At 46.4% G+C, this 15,582-nt stretch overlaps 1 long non-coding RNA gene across 2 annotated transcripts in view; it reads left to right on the forward strand.

Moving 5' to 3' along the window:
• The first annotated feature begins 307 nt into the window (after positions 1 to 307).
• The window catches only part of LOC137654236 (uncharacterized), a 344,104-nt gene continuing 328,829 nt past the window's right edge, over positions 308 to 15,582 (forward strand). For both annotated transcript variants that reach the window (XR_011046572.1, XR_011046570.1), the window contains exon 1: positions 308 to 444. This is a non-coding gene — a long non-coding RNA (uncharacterized lncRNA). The remainder of the gene's footprint in view (positions 445 to 15,582) is intronic.

Below are 15,582 nucleotides of genomic sequence, written 5' to 3' on the forward strand. Positions count from 1 at the left end.
CCGTAGTATCGGGGAAACACATATTGATACTTTTTATTTGTGTTTAAAATCACCATATGTTGGGACTGGGAAAGTGTGTGCTAGAATTCCTTTTTATAGACCCCAACAACGTAGGCCTACTATCTACTAAATCAGGCGAAAATATATTTGTAGGTACATTGTTTCTTAATTTGTAAGGAAAGACAATTCTGGAAAAATTTAGGCTACTGACAATGGTTTTAAGTAAACAAAATGTAATGAATATTTATAGCCAATATGGAATATGTGGGAATAATACAGAAAATGTTTGAGGTCTGTATCTCTATTCTTCACACTACGGTATCGGTTACTCCGGTAATCGTGACAAATTGACAATTCACTTGTAAACAAATAGTCACTGTGTCCGTTTGCTGTCAGCAAAAATTTAGCATTATACTCCATTTAACAAATTTTGCCGTAATTACAGTAAGTACACCTACTTAAGCAGGCTTAAGCGTATTATCAAGTGTTCCTCTATTTATTGTCATTAAAAAGACTATATAAATTTAGATAGAGTAGACATTGTAACATAACCTTGAGAAATTGTGACAAACTGTCATGACCTGTAACTTTTATTGGTAAATGTCTAGGAGAAGGCCGCACCCGTTTTTCAAGTATTAACGACAAAAAAACGGCAAAAAACTACCAGATTATTGTTGCACAGTGCATAGAAACATGAGGAAATGAATAAAAAAGAAACTAAGACTTAACTCTTACACACAAAATGTAAGCATAAACCTACTACTACAATTATGGGGGACCCCAGTGGGAAGCGGGGTTTTGGGTGGGGGTGGGGGGCGTCAAATGATTTTCGCAATAAATGAATACTACTCCTTCCACCACCCCTCCCCCTATACCCCTACCTAGCCCTACCAGGGGGGCTCCGCCCCCCCCTGCGACCCCCCCATAAGGCCACAGTGATTTTCAGGGCACTACTGAACCTAATAAACCCACCTAACCTAGCCTAGGGGCCCTGTACGCCTACCTAGGCCTACCGGGTGGGCTCCGCCCCCCCTGCGACCCCCCCCTTACGGCCACTACCTAACACATCCATCAAACCAAATCCAAAGTGATGGTACTGCTGTATACATCGTTACACTATCACCATGATAATATACTCTATAAATTAATGAAGCTTACCTTAAACTGTTGGTTCATAAAGATGTGCTGCTGCTTTGAGGAAAACGTGAAGCCTTTGCGAAGGTTCCTTGACATGCAGGAAAATTTTTATTTTGTAAAATTAAATTGTGTCTCTGGCACAAATCCACTAGTTTTTCAATATTCCCCCGAATAAGTTACAACAAATTCATTGTAAGTTAGGAAACAGTCAGGACAAGAAGATAGAATTTCAACTTCTTGTGCAACATGAGATGACGTGCTTGCTATGGCCTCCATGTCTAAGAACGAAATGAAATGCCTGGGTAAGATATTGTATTGTCGCGCTGTGATTGGCCAAACATGTATGACGTCATAGTGGATAGGCGCTGTGATTGGCCAAACGTGTAAGACTTCATAGTAGACTAGTTTGTCTGCGGATTAGTGGTTACAGGGCTCCTTTGAGCAAAAACAAGACACAGTCAACAATAACAACAGATTTTGAAAAAATTTGGGAGGAAGACAAGAGTAGCGTGAGTTTGATCGTCGATATTTCGACTATTATTGATTTTCACTAAATTATCTCACTCGTATACCACTATTTACATACATTCCTACACATTCTAGTAAAAATAAATTGAATATCACTGCTATCTTCATGCGGCCCTCTCCTAGACATTAACCCTTTTTTTTTCTAATGGTCTTAAATATTATCTGGCCATATACTGATGGTTGTAAATCAAACTAATAAAGAAGCAAGTGAATTTAGTTTAGAGTTATAAATCTAATATGTTTACGTTTCTCATAATTGCCCATTCCTTGTGTATGGCAGGTAAGGCTAATGGCTAGCCTAGGCTTTTGCCTGTACCCTTTTACAAATCTCAAGAGTGTTGAATAATCACGTTTTGTGACCTGGGAATTGGGGTCTGGGGTCCATTTTATTATATTCAAAGGCGGGACATTTTCTACTTAAAAAAAAAAAAAAAAACAGGTATATGTAGAAAAAAACAGGTAAATTTATAGAAAAACACAGGGCAACATTTGTAAGAGAAAAAAACTTTTACTACACTAAATGATGTGTTTTCAACGAATTTGACTCTTATTTCCTCTATAAAAATGCCTTACTACCGTTATGGATAGCCCCCTCTTCCTGGAGGACACAGGTGGGAACCTGGGATTTTGGGTGTGCAAAAACAGGACAAAATGTGATTAACACTTCTGAGATTTTTAAAAGGGTACGGAACCTAACACCCACCTAACCTAACCTAGTAGTTCTCAGGTCACAACCCCCAGCAGGGGCCAAGCCCCCGGGCCCCCATTCCCAGGTCACAAAACGTGATTATTTGATACTTGAGATTTGTAAAAGGGTACAGGGTAATATCTTTATGGATGGGGAAACATTTTGAACAGAAAATACATGTTTTCCTGTAGAAAATAACATGATTTAACCAAATTTGACCTTCATTTCAACCACAAACAAGCAGAACAACCATTTCGATTACTTCATTCCCCACTACACACTCACTGAAACTGGTATAATTGAAATAAATAGAATTTGGTGAAATCACATTACTGTATTTACTACAGGAAAACATAGATTCTCTGTTCAAAATGTTTTAGCCTAAATCTAATGGATCTTGCTTCGTTGTGAAAAAATAAAAACGTTAAGCTCCGTATGTACTGGCAAGCAGTAATTTTGAGCTGCAGATGGTGATGTCAATGATTGATTATTATTTCTTTAATAATTATTCCCGGTATATTTTTTTTGGAATAACTAATGGTTCTTGCTACCCAGTTCTTGATCTCAATTTTTGAGAAAAACATTAAGCTCCTCTATACTGGCAATCAGTACATTCAACTATAAATCACACACTAAAATTCAATAAAAACCAATTAATGACTTACTTTATTATTGGGACGTCGAAGGTGCTTCTCTTCCCTATAAAATAACCAAGAACGACATTTCGGTACCGTAATTTTTGTGGTGTGATATTATGTGATTTTAGAAACTTGTTAGCAACACTGAGTGACACACATAAAAAGGACTTGGATAGGACTGAAGAAAAATACTTGAAGTGATAGCAAAGGAAGGGGAGGACACAGGTGGGAACCTGGGATTTTGGGTGTGCAAAAACAGGACAAAATGTGATTAACACTTCTGAGATTTTTAAAAGGGTACGGAACCTAACACCCACCTAACCTAACCTAGTAGTTCTCAGGTCACAACCCCCAGCAGGGGCCAAGCCCCCGGGCCCCCATTCCCAGGTCACAAAACATGATTATTTGATACTTGAGATTTGTAAAAGGGTACAGGGTAATATCTTTATGGATGGGGAAACATTTTGAACAGAAAATACATGTTTTCCTGTAGTAAATAACATGATTTAACCAAATCTGACCTTCATTTCAACCACAAACAAGCAGAACAACAATTTCGATTACTTCATTCCCCACTACACACTCACTGAAACTGGTATAATTGAAATGAATCAAATTTGGTGAAATCACATTACTGTATTTACTACAGGAAAACATAGATTTTCTGTTCAAAATGTTTTAGCCTAAATCTAATGGTTCTTGCTTCGTTGTGAAAAAATAAAAACGTTAAGCTCCGTATGTACTGGCAAGCAGTAATTTTGAGCTGCAGATGGTGATGTCAATGATTGATTATTATTTCTTTAATAATTATTCCCGGTATATTTTTTTTGGAATAACTAATGGTTCTTGCTACCCAGTTCTTGATCTCAAAAAGAGAAAAACATTAAGCTCCTCTATACTGGCAATCAGTACATTCAACTATAAATCACACACTAAAATTCAATAAAAACCAATTAATGACTTACTTTATTATTGGGACGTCGAAGGTGCTTCTCTTCCCTATAAAATAACCAAGAACGACATTTCGGTACCGTAATTTTTGTGGTGTGATATTATGTGATTTTAGAAACTTGTTAGCAACACTGAGTGACACACATAAAAAGGACTTGGATAGGACTGAAGCAAAATACTTGAAGTGATAGCAAAGGAAGGGGTAAATATAACCCGCCTATATAAGTTTCTGCACGTACTGTTAGGTAATCGGGTAACGGAAACATTGGTGTAACAGTACGGTGTCTGTAAAGTAAACGAAGGGTAAACTTGTTCAGAGAAAGTATTTGGTATGTGAAAACTGAATGTAATACGGTAATATACTGGCAATCGGTACAGTCAACTATAAATCACACTAAAATTCAATAAAAACCAATTAATAACTTATTTTAAATATAAAACTTAGCCGCTGGTTACATAGTGGCTAAAGTCCCTGGACGCCTTGGCAGGAAATTCAAAATCTCGCGCGGCTTAGCGCAGATATGCTAGGTGTACCCTAGCGCCCTCGCGATACTACAGGTAGAACTATACCCAACCAATTCAGATTTTTTCCCTGTCGGCCATAGCTGGCTGTACTATTGGAAATTCTCTCGTTTTCTTTCTCTGTTTGGACGTTATTTGGTGATGTATTAATGTTTTTGAGTTTGGGCTTGATCTTATTTGTTTTATTTGATTTGTGATCACGTATTTATAACTTAAAAGATGAGATTAGAAGGTTTTTCAACCTATTTTAAACATCACGAAAGCATAAGGGCGTAATGTAAACATTTCGTCCATTGATGACGTCACACCCTCTTCCGTAGACTAAAAGTCTGTCTTGCTTTTTTACAAAGAATGATAAGTGAATATTCTTTTAAAGTATTAAGTTATAAATTAAATTAAAAGAATTATTTTGAAAAAATTTTATCCTATTAATAGTTTTCTTTAGATAATTTTCGATCTGTTTGCAAAGATTAACTAGCGTTCAGTTTATTTTTGTTACGCAGTAGTCAGTATCGTTACGATATTACAATATATTGTAGTGATTTTTTAAATAGTACATTCTTCTTACTTCTCAAGTTTTAAGTTGTACTATATAAAAGGAATATTTTATTTTGCAATTAATTGGTCCTTTCAGTATTTTTCCTTAGTCTGAGATTAAAGGAAGTTACAGTTCAGTTTATTTTATACGATGCAGTATTCTTTTTCAATCGATGTAGCGCACGATTCTATGTATCGTTGTTGCCTTGGTGTTTTTTGGAATACTAAAATTGTTTGTATATTATTTGTAGATGTTCCAATGGTGCGAGTGATGATTCGTCTTTTATTGGAAACTTAATTTAAGGGTTTATTTTAATTTATAAATAAATCTATTTAGGTAATATTTGATATTTGATATTTTGTTGCATTTATATGGGATTCGGTACTTTTGCATTCCCATTCTAACCAGTGACAGAATTATAAGTCTCTCCCTACGGGGTTCATTTCGTTTGAGAGAGCGTATACTTTGGTTTTCAGGTAATTATGAAACTATCTTTGTACGAAAGAGTAAATTTTATTCAGTGGAGAGTGCTTCTATTCGGACCTGTCGTTATCCTAGCCTTAGACCTCTGTCAAGCTCCTGGACCCAGGGGAGAAGTTAAGTCGAACGGCGAAAGGAATCGAGAGGGTAACCAGGCGTTACAGTCTTTTAAGACCCGAACAGAAGTCCTCTAGAGCGTTTTCTGTTGATCACCAGAACGCTCACCCTCGCTATAGATAAAGCGAGATATTAGTGTTTTCAAACATCATATGGGCGCTTCAGGCGCTAAGCTGTAAACAAAATTATATTCGTTCTGCGTGTGTTACGTTTCATGCGGCGCGGACGTAGTGCCGCAGCCTCCACCTGATGGGTGTCGCCTCTCGACAGTGGCAAGCGCTATGGATCGATGAAGATAATGCTGAATACGTTTCGCCTAAGGTAGATCCTTGATCTTTGCTGTTAGGCATGAAACAGCAACTATCTTCGTTTATGCAGTCTTTTCAGCCTGCCGTTAACAGTGCGGTTGGGTGTCTTGATTCCGGCCTTTGACACGGTCGCACAGGCAACGTGTCTTTAACGGTGAGGACTAGTTGTCGCACAGGCGGCCTACCAACCACAATGTTCAACGGTGGGAGAAAGTGGATGCATTACTTCGATTACCTGCTCAACGCAAACCGACCGCTCATAGCGCCTAGTATCAGTCTATCCAGACGCGCCAACGTTTTCCTGGCAACAGAGCCGGCGAAGCGTCGTCGGAACGGTGCGGAAACGGAACGTCAATGTAATGGAGCGAAGCGCCACGTCAAGTGTGGATGCTTCAGCGTCAGTGGACGCTTTCAGTGTCAGTATGGATGCTTCAGCGCTAGTATGGATGCTTCAGCGCCAGTGTGGACGCTTCAGCGCCAGTGTGGACGCTTCAGCGCCAGTGTGGATGCTTTGCTACCTATGACAATAGACTTTGATGTCTACCTGACCATGACCGTCTAGTGTTGAGTTATTGTTGCTCCAGGCGCTATATTAAGAAATAAATCTTAACTAGAAAGATATTATATTCCGGACCAAGGCCTGCTGGGCTAACTCTTGGTTGGGAAAACTAAGCATTTAGGTCTGAATTCAGAATCATAAGGAGTGGATTCCTAAGAATCAAGACTTCTCTTCCTAGGTTAGAGATTGGAAGAGGAAGGGAATAACTGTCAGAAACTCATGAGAATTTTTCTGAAGAGTTTTCCTTATATTTTTCACCTGCTGCTCCTCGTTCCGACTTCAGAGTTTTCGCTAGTTGAGTCGATGGTGTGTCTATTTATTTTTTTTTTATTTTTATTACTAGCCAGGCTACAACCCTAGTTGGGAAAGCAAGATGCTTTAACCCAAAGGGCTCCTATAGGGAACGATGGCCCAGTAAATTAATAGGAAAATAAATAGATAAATAAATTAACATTAAATCATTCTCAGAAAAATAACGAACCTTAATGTAGAGATTGATGCAGCGCCTGCAGCTGCAACAGCAGGAAGGGCATTAAGGCCTTTATGAGAATAGAACGTAAAAGTATATCTCCCACCACGGGCAGATCTTTTATGATTTAATGTATTATGTTTTAAACCGCTCTTGTTAGTGACTCGTAAACATAGCTCAGTGCTCTGGAGGAGGTGTTTGTTCGTGTTTACCTTGCCCCTAGCCCTATACCTCTAACTTACGTTCCAACCCCTGGGAGAAGGAAGGTCGGTAGGCTGAGGGTACTTCGCGGCCTTGTGCATTAAACGTTTATTCCGCGGAGCGATACTGTTGATGCAGTCCAAGACGTTCCCTCTCCACTTTGGAATGATGAAGTAATGCTCTTTTCTTCGCCTACGATTGTCGAGTTATGACATCACAACCATGTGACATAGTATCTTGAAAAGAGGGAAGTTGGAATGTCTTGAAGCGATCAGTTCGTCATCGCTATGGTATCATGGATCTTGTAACTTTTTTCTGCGTATTAGAACGCAGTTCCCTGACGAGAATGACGTTCTACGTTTCCCCTGTCTACCAGACTAGGAAGGAACTTGTCATGTATACACACGAACAGAACTTACCCTCGCAGCAGGTGTGTTGTGATGCTTAAACAGGAAGCAATCGAGTGTGTTTTTTCTTCCGCAAGAGAAGCAGAAGTCAGACAAGTTGCATACAATCCTAGCTCTTCCTCTGGAATCTGACGCACTTTCAGGGAGGAAAGACTTTGTCCTCGTCGAAGGACGCAAAACCTAGACTTGGTAGTCACCAATCAATATGTCCAAGATCTTTCAGGAGTCGTATGTTTTCTAATAACTTATCCTGCAGTAACTGATGTTCGCCGGAAGTTTTTTCTTTTCGGAAGAAGGCGACGTGTCCGCACCAGAATTGTGTAAGACGCATAGTTCTTCGGGAGAAAAGGCGCTCTTGCTTGCTTCTGTTCACGCTGCTTCTCCTCCCTCAGTTTGGGGAAATGTCTAGTACTTTCTTCTGAGGTCTAGCGACTACTGTTGACAGTATCTCACAGCATTAGATACGTTCAGTTCGCGCACAAGGCGCGCTTGAAATGTCACAGGGACTCTCCCAGGTTGCTCACAGGACTGCGGTTGATGTTCTCTCCCGGCCTTCGCTCACGCTTGAGTTGGCGCACACGCTACCCCGCGAGTGTAGGTTTGGTCTGAGCTAAAAGAGGTCAATTTCATCTGTGATTAGCGTTTACGATTCTCGGGATGGAGAAAATTTTTTCCTAAAAAGAGTCTAAGGACTACCATAGACCAAAGAAATGGTTTTCCGATTAGTGTCGGAAAGCATAGTTCTCCTATGCTCAGTAACGCTTCCTCGCAGAGATATGCTCGTGTTACGAGAAGCGTTAGAACGGGTGCTTGTAGCAGTCTGGTCTCTCTCTTACAGCAGATGTCACGCTGGTCTCTCCCTCACGCAGTCACAGACCCAGATGCCAGTCTGGTTGTATGTTGGATGCTGACAGTCAAAGTTGATCCTTTTAACAAGTTGTCCCATCTTCACGGTCTGCGGGACACGCGACTATCTCTCATGCGGCCGCATGCTACACGCGGACAACTCTCGGCAAACAGTTACGTCTTTCCGCCACTGACCGGACGCTATGCTGTCACCTCCACGCAGCGCGCTGTAGATTTACAACAAGCGGGACACACACAGAGCGCTGTATCCACACGACAAGGTGAACGCATATAGCACGCTGACACCTTACGGCAATGCAAGCAGATGCGACATTATGGTCGCATGCTAGACGCATATACAGTAGTCAAGTCTTTTTTCTCACAGCAGTATAAATAGACTATTGTCTCTCCTTCACGTCTCTCTGGCCTCGCAGCTAACGCTCCCTCGCGTCAAGCTTTGGCTTTAAGTTTGTTGAACACTCGCGGGTTACACACGATCAGGTCTTAACCTCACAGCATGAGGTTCACGTTGTTGATGCTTCTTTTCAACAAGCCTAACTTAACTTTAATATCGGTTTCTTAAGACTGATATGGACATGTTTTGGGAGGCGGTTCTAGATCCTGATTCTCTCTCACGACATGTTGAGCGTAGGCAGCATGCTGGAACCATACTGGACTCATGCTGGGACCATGCTGGGTGCATGCTGGAAGCATGTCATCAGTCCTTTTCCCCGTGTCAGGATCACGAATGCTTTATTTTAAACCATCAAGCTTTAGGTCTAGGTGCCTCCAGTATTTCGGAAAACCCCTAAGATCTAGAGGGTTGTTCGAAGGAGACAGCTGAGGCTATCGTTTGTACAAAGGACATTTGCCTCAAGGTTTTCCTACCCAATTAGGGTGTTTTATGGAGTGGTGTAGAGCTAAAGCCAGCTCTTCATTTGGTAACTCTAACACAAGTGGCCTATTTCTTCTTAGACCTTAGAAGAAAACACATTTTTTCCTCCTCGACCATCAAAGGGTACAGGAGTATGCGGGCAGCTGTGTTCAGACGCAGAAGATTGGATCTATCAAATAGAGACCTTATAGATCTTCTCAGATCATTTGAGATTACTTGGAAGCGTCGGCAAGATGCGCCAGCCTGAAATTTAGGGTTCGTTTCTGGAATTTCGCAGTAGTGACAGACCCGAGCCTTTCCACTTGGTTTCTTTTTAAGGCCTAACTTTGGAGACTTTCTGAGTAAGTCTACCATAGTTGAGAGTCAGTGAATTTCACTCTTTTAGCAAGAACATGGACTTCACAATGGTTAAGCCATAGGCGCCTTGCAACCTGGATTCTTGGTCATTAACAAACGTCCTTCTCATTCATGGCCTAAATCTTTCGGGATCACTATCCTCTCGAATTTGGTTTGTGAAGGGCTGAGAAAGAGTTTTTGCCTTGTTAAAATGATGAAGTTTTATCGGGACAGGACCAAAGAAGTTAAGAGTCTATTCATGACTCTTTGGTGCACGGTCAAGAAACCTGCGCTATCTTTGTCTAAAACACACTATCATCTCGTATAGACTTGAATTAAAAAGGTTCTTTCACACAGTTCTGTGACAGATCATAAGATGTCGAAAGAGTAAAAGACTCATGAAGTTAGAGCTGTAGGAACTTCTGTAACTTTTAAACTAAACTGTTCTCTGCAAAGCATCGCATATACAGCCTTGTGAAGGGGTAATCCTGTATTCGCCTTGCATTACTTATACCGTATCCAGTCTCTTTATGAGGACGTCTACATTTTGGGATCACTCGTAACGAGTGCAATAGTAGGTGAAACATCCACCACTAAATTTCCCTAATTTCCTGGTACCCCTGTTCTTCTCTTGGAACTGTTATATATATTTTTTTTGATTGTACTTGAAGATTGGTTGGCAATCTTCCGCAATCTTTGATCTAGTCAGGTGGTCATTTTGTTCCTAGAGAGCGCCTGGAACAAGGGTATTAGTTGAGGTCCTGTCATGTTATAGGTTATTGAACCGTTTGACAGCTCCTAGAGATCATCAGCCCCCTGGGTGGACCGCTGGATCTCCTAAGGATAGCAGACAAAATGAGGCAGAGCATTGCTGTCAGCTTCCTTATCAGGTGAGAACCGCTTAAGTTGTTTATGTAACTCTTAAGTGAATTTCCAATTATGCAGCTGTCTCTGACCCACCACCAATGGGTGTCAATCAGCCATTATATAACCAGCGGGTAAGTTTTATATTTAAAAATGATATTTTCATAATAAAATAAATTTTTGAATATACTTACCCGCTGGTTATATAAGTTTAAAACCCACCCTCCTCCCCTCTAGAGACCATGGGGCATGGAAAATCTGAATTGGTTGGGTATAGTTCTACCTGTAGTACCGCGAGGGCACTAGGGTACACCTGGCATATCTGCGCTAAGCCGCGCGAGATTTTGAATTTCCTGCCGAGGCGTCCAGGGACTTTAGCCATTATATAACCAGCGGGTAAGTATATTCAAAAATTTATTTTATGAAAATATCATTGTTCCGTAACCGAAATACAAACCACGCTATTTACATTGGGTTTACTTGCGGCGTAGCTGAAATTGACGAGCCAATAGATTTTAACGAGGGTTAAACTACCCCCGCGCTAGTTAGCGGGGGTAGGGGAAGGGGTACCTTGCTACCCCTCCCCCCCCCACACACACACACCGGTGATTTGCTTCACTTCACTTTTGGCTCGGACGATGTGCAGACGTGTCTGTCTATCGTCCTCGTTTTTGACAGCCTTAATCTTTTCTTTGCTTTTCCTCAGCTTTGTGTGTTTGAAGTTGGCCTCGCCCTTTGGTGTTCATCATGCGCAAGTGCCCTGGGATTGCCGGCCGCCCTTGCGGTACCTTCATGTCTGCGATGGATACTGATCCTCACACCCTTTGCCCGCAGTGTCGAGGCCGACGGTGTGATAGTGAAAATACAAGTAGTGAGTGTAGGGTGTCTGCCTCCCAGTGGGAGAGGTTTGCCCACCGGCATAAGAAGAAGTCCAAGAGAGACCGTTCTCCTTCGAGGGTTGCCTTGAAGGAGGAAGGCTGTCAGGACTCTTCTTCCGCCGCCCAAACCTCCTCTGAAGCTCCCCCTCGTCCGGCTCCTAGTGAGAGGCCGCTGAGTGGGAGCGCAGGCCCTAGTTCTGTTTCCCGACCTCGGGGTGCGGGAGAGGGCGTCGCCTCCCATAGCGGGGCGGTTCCCCCTCCTCCTCCGGGAGAGGATTTTGATAATGTTAATTCTATGTATAATGATGATCTTTTTCAGCTTTGGGGTTCCTTGGGGCTTAAGGGCCTGCCCTCCAAGGAAGCCCTGTTTGACCTTATTCAGTTAGGGGCCGCTGTCAAGCAGTCGCTGGTGATAGCAGAGGTAGACCCTCTATCTATCGCCGACGTAGTGGGGGCAGAGGCTTCCGACAAGTCTGGTCAAACCTCTGCTGCTCCTGATGATGATGACGTTGCTGAAGGCTCTCCTCCCCCTTCTATACTTCCTTCGGAGGGGAAGGGGGTCCTACGGGCTCTCCTGCGGCTAAGTCTCCCCCTCGGGGGAGCACTCTGACTGAGACTCCTCTTCGGAGGACTGATGATCCTGACGACCTCCCTCGTGGCCGCCTTCGCCGTAAGGCTCATCGTCCGCTTCGCCGCAAGGGCCTCCCCTCTCCCTATAAGTGTGTCTAGAGGCGCCTTTTCGAGTCTTCTCCTCCGTCCTCCGATGGGGGGACTCTCCTCACCAGAAGCAGTCTGTAGCAGCCGCGTCCTTAGACCTCTCCGGGGATCGTTCACGTTCTCCCACGCCTTCCAGACCTTCTACTTCCTGTGCAGACGGCCAGCAGTCTGGTCTCGTCAGCCGACGGGCACCGGTCCCTTCGGGGCAAAGGGATGTCGCCCACTGTGTGGGCACTTCCCTTGCACGTCAGGGTTCCCCTGCGCGCCCTTCTGCGCGTTCACGCGTAGTTGCACACCAACGCTCTCCTGCTCGTCAGCGCTCTCCTGCTCGTCAGCGCTCTCCTGATCGCCAGCGCTCTCCTGCTCGCCAGCGCTCTTCTGATGATCAACGCCCTACTGCTCGCCAGCGCTCTTCTGATGATCAACGCCCTACTGCTCGCCAGCGCTCTCCTAAGGACAACGAACATCCTCCTGTTCCTGCTGCACGCCCAGCGCGCCAGTGGTCTCCAGAGCGCACTAGATCTCCTGCTCGTCAACGCGCACCTGCGCTTCCAGTTCCTGACACGCACCCTGTGCGCCCACGCTCGCCCACACGCCCTAGAACTCCGGTTCAGGACATGGGCAAGGACTCAACTTCTCCTCGTCAGCGCGATCCTGCTCGTCAGCTTTCTCCTGCGCAGCAACACGCCCGGTCTCCTTTGCGTACATCTAGAGTTCCTGTACGCCCACGCGCCTCCTCTTCATGAGCCCACTCGCGAGCGTTCGCCTTTGCGCATCGCGCCGATAGCTCCTGCGCTGCCTTCTACGCGCCGTCTCCCTGCTCGCCAGCGTTCTCCAGCGCGACAGCGATCTCAGACGCGTCAACGTTCTCCTGCTCGTCAGCGATCTCCTGCACGTCAACGATCACCAGCGCGTCAGGGTTCCCCTGAGCGTTGGCGATCTCCAGATCCTCCTCGTGATCCATCGCCTGCGCGCAAGCGCTCTCCTACGCGTCAGCGCCCAGCAGATCCGGAGAAACATAGGTCCCCTGCGATCAGTTCGTCCCACGCGCGGTCGCTCGCCTGCGCGTTCTACGTGCCATCGCTCGCCAACGCGCCACCACGCACCATCGCTCGCCTGCGCGCCAGCGTTCGCCAACGCCCCATCGATCGCCGACTCGCCATCGCTCGCCCACGCGTTACAGGTCTCCAGGACACTATCGGTCCCCTGGCACTCAGCGGTCTCCTGAGCTCTCTCGTTCGCCCACACGCCAGCGCGGTCACTCGCCAATGCGCTCACTCGCCAGCTCGCCCGCGCGCTCACTCGCCTACGCGCCCGCGCGGCCGTTTGCCCGCGCCCGATCGCCCCCGCGCTCGTTTGTCTCCGCGCGATTGCGCGCCTGCGCTCCAACAGCCCCTCGCGCGCGACTCTTTTGTGTCACCCTCGCGCGAGCGTCAGCACGACCCCTGTTCGCGTCGGGTTCCGCAGCTCGCGGCAGCAGCAGGGACGTGTGTCGCCAGGTCGCAGTCGGGATCATCTCCACCTAAGCGCATGTCTCTTTTGCAGGACAAGGAAGGACCTTCGGAGAGGTCAAGGCAACTTTCTTCCCCTTCTTTTTTGCAGGCAGGTCCAGTTGTGTCCACTCTGAAGGATCGCTCGATCCCCTTCCCTCCAGCGGGAATTTCGGACTCTGTGTCCGTGTCTCGGCAGTCCTGGTTTGGTCCTCTGATGCGGGCGTTAGTGAAGGCTATGAAGCCGGCACTCGCCGATCTAGGACACAAGCCAGCAACGGCCTCGCCCCAGCTGAAGAGAAGGAGAGGAGTGGACTTCGTGGTGACTTCTCCCAGGGAGAAGTTGGTTCCTAAGAGGTCCGTCAAGGAGGCCCCGTCCCCTTCGCAGTCGTTTTCTCCTTCTCCCGTTGACGAGGCTTTTCCGTCCTTGGGAGAGTCCAGTGAGGCGGCGGTCTCCCCCTCGGCACCAAGGGGGGAGTCACCTCCTCGTGGAGGAGAATCGTCTCGTGCGGAAGGTGCCTACCAGACCTCTTTGCTGGAGTCTTGTATCCCGCCCAGGAGGGAACCTAAGGACTCCAAGACGTTGCTGAAGTGTTCTTCGCGTATTCGTCAGGAACCAGCCAGACCCCGGGAGAACGTCCATGTGTCTCCCCAGGAATAGCTTCCGGGGACAGGAGACTTAGCTGCCAATCCGCAGGGAGGAGAGCAGTAAGAGTCTGAGCATGCCTTCTGGCAGGTCTTGGGCCTGATGAGACAGCTCAATGGGTTCATGGACCCTGTGATCGCCCCCGTGAAGGCAAGGACAAGGTCCTGGATCAGGTTTATGGAACTCAAAAGCCCCCAAAGGCCAGCGCGGCTCTGCTCTGGTCCCAGGGGCTGAAGAGTGCCAGAGCCAGGGCCAACGCTCAACTCGCAGTACTCGCTTCCTCCAGTCGTTCCTCTGCCGGGAACAAACTCCTCCCACCTCCTCGTCTCCAGCAGAGGAGGTATTTTGAGATCATGGGGGAGTCTAGCCTCGCTCTTCCCCTCCACCATTTGGAAGAAGAGCTTACTAGGGGAGTTCCTCTTGAGAAGCTCTCCGCCCGGCAGGTGACGTTCTTGGCGTCGGAGATCTTAAGCCATGAGAAGGTTGCGAAGTGTGTCATGCAGGCCACTTCGTGGCTGGATGTCTGGCTAGGTTCTCTGGGCATCCTATTGCGCTCTGAGGATCTGTCTAAGGAGAGCAATAGGAAGGCCTTGGAGACCTTCCTCCTCTCGGGCACTCGCTCCATCGAGTTCCTGGCACATCAGGTTACCAACCTGTGGGCCAACTCGGTGCTGAAACGTCATGATGCGGTGACCGAGAAGGTCCATCCGAAGGTCCCCGCCGTTGGTGTCAACAGGCTCAGACACGCCTCCCTCCTTGGGGGGAATTTGTTTGAGCCCCAGGACATGGAACGAACAGCTGAGAGGTGGAGGAAGTCTAGCCAGGACTCCCTTCTCCAAAGGGCCCTTGCATCTCGGCCCTACAAGCCTCCAGCTCCGCAGCAACATCAGCAGCAGCCTCGCAAGACACCGAAGCAGGCGCCGGCAGCTAAGAAAGTGGTGTCTAAGCCCCAGCCCTTTCCTGCCAAGGTCAAGAGGGGCGGTAAGTCCTCCAGGGGAGGCAAGACTCCTAGAGGGAGCGGCCGCGGCCGCAAACGCTAGGAGTGGCAGTCCCCCCGCGTGTCCACCTGTGGGGGGATGCCTTCAAAGTTGCGTGCACAGGTGGCAGCAACATGGGGCCGGTGCTTGGACGGTCTCCGTGATCGGCTAAGGGTATCGCGTCCCATTCACGACATCTCAACTTCCCCTGACAGCGAATCCAGTGTCGTTGAGCTCCTATGCCATGGGATCGGTAAAGGGGCTAGCCCTTCGGGCGGAAGTCGAGACCATGCTCAAGAAGGATGCTCTCCAGGAGGTCGTCGACGGCTCCCCAGGCTTCTTCAGTCGACTCCTTCTTGTAAAGAAGGCGTCTGGAGGCTGGAGATCCGT

The sequence above is a fragment of the Palaemon carinicauda genome, chromosome 1 (assembly GCF_036898095.1).
Source record: "Palaemon carinicauda isolate YSFRI2023 chromosome 1, ASM3689809v2, whole genome shotgun sequence".
NCBI lineage: Eukaryota > Metazoa > Arthropoda > Malacostraca > Decapoda > Palaemonidae > Palaemon > Palaemon carinicauda.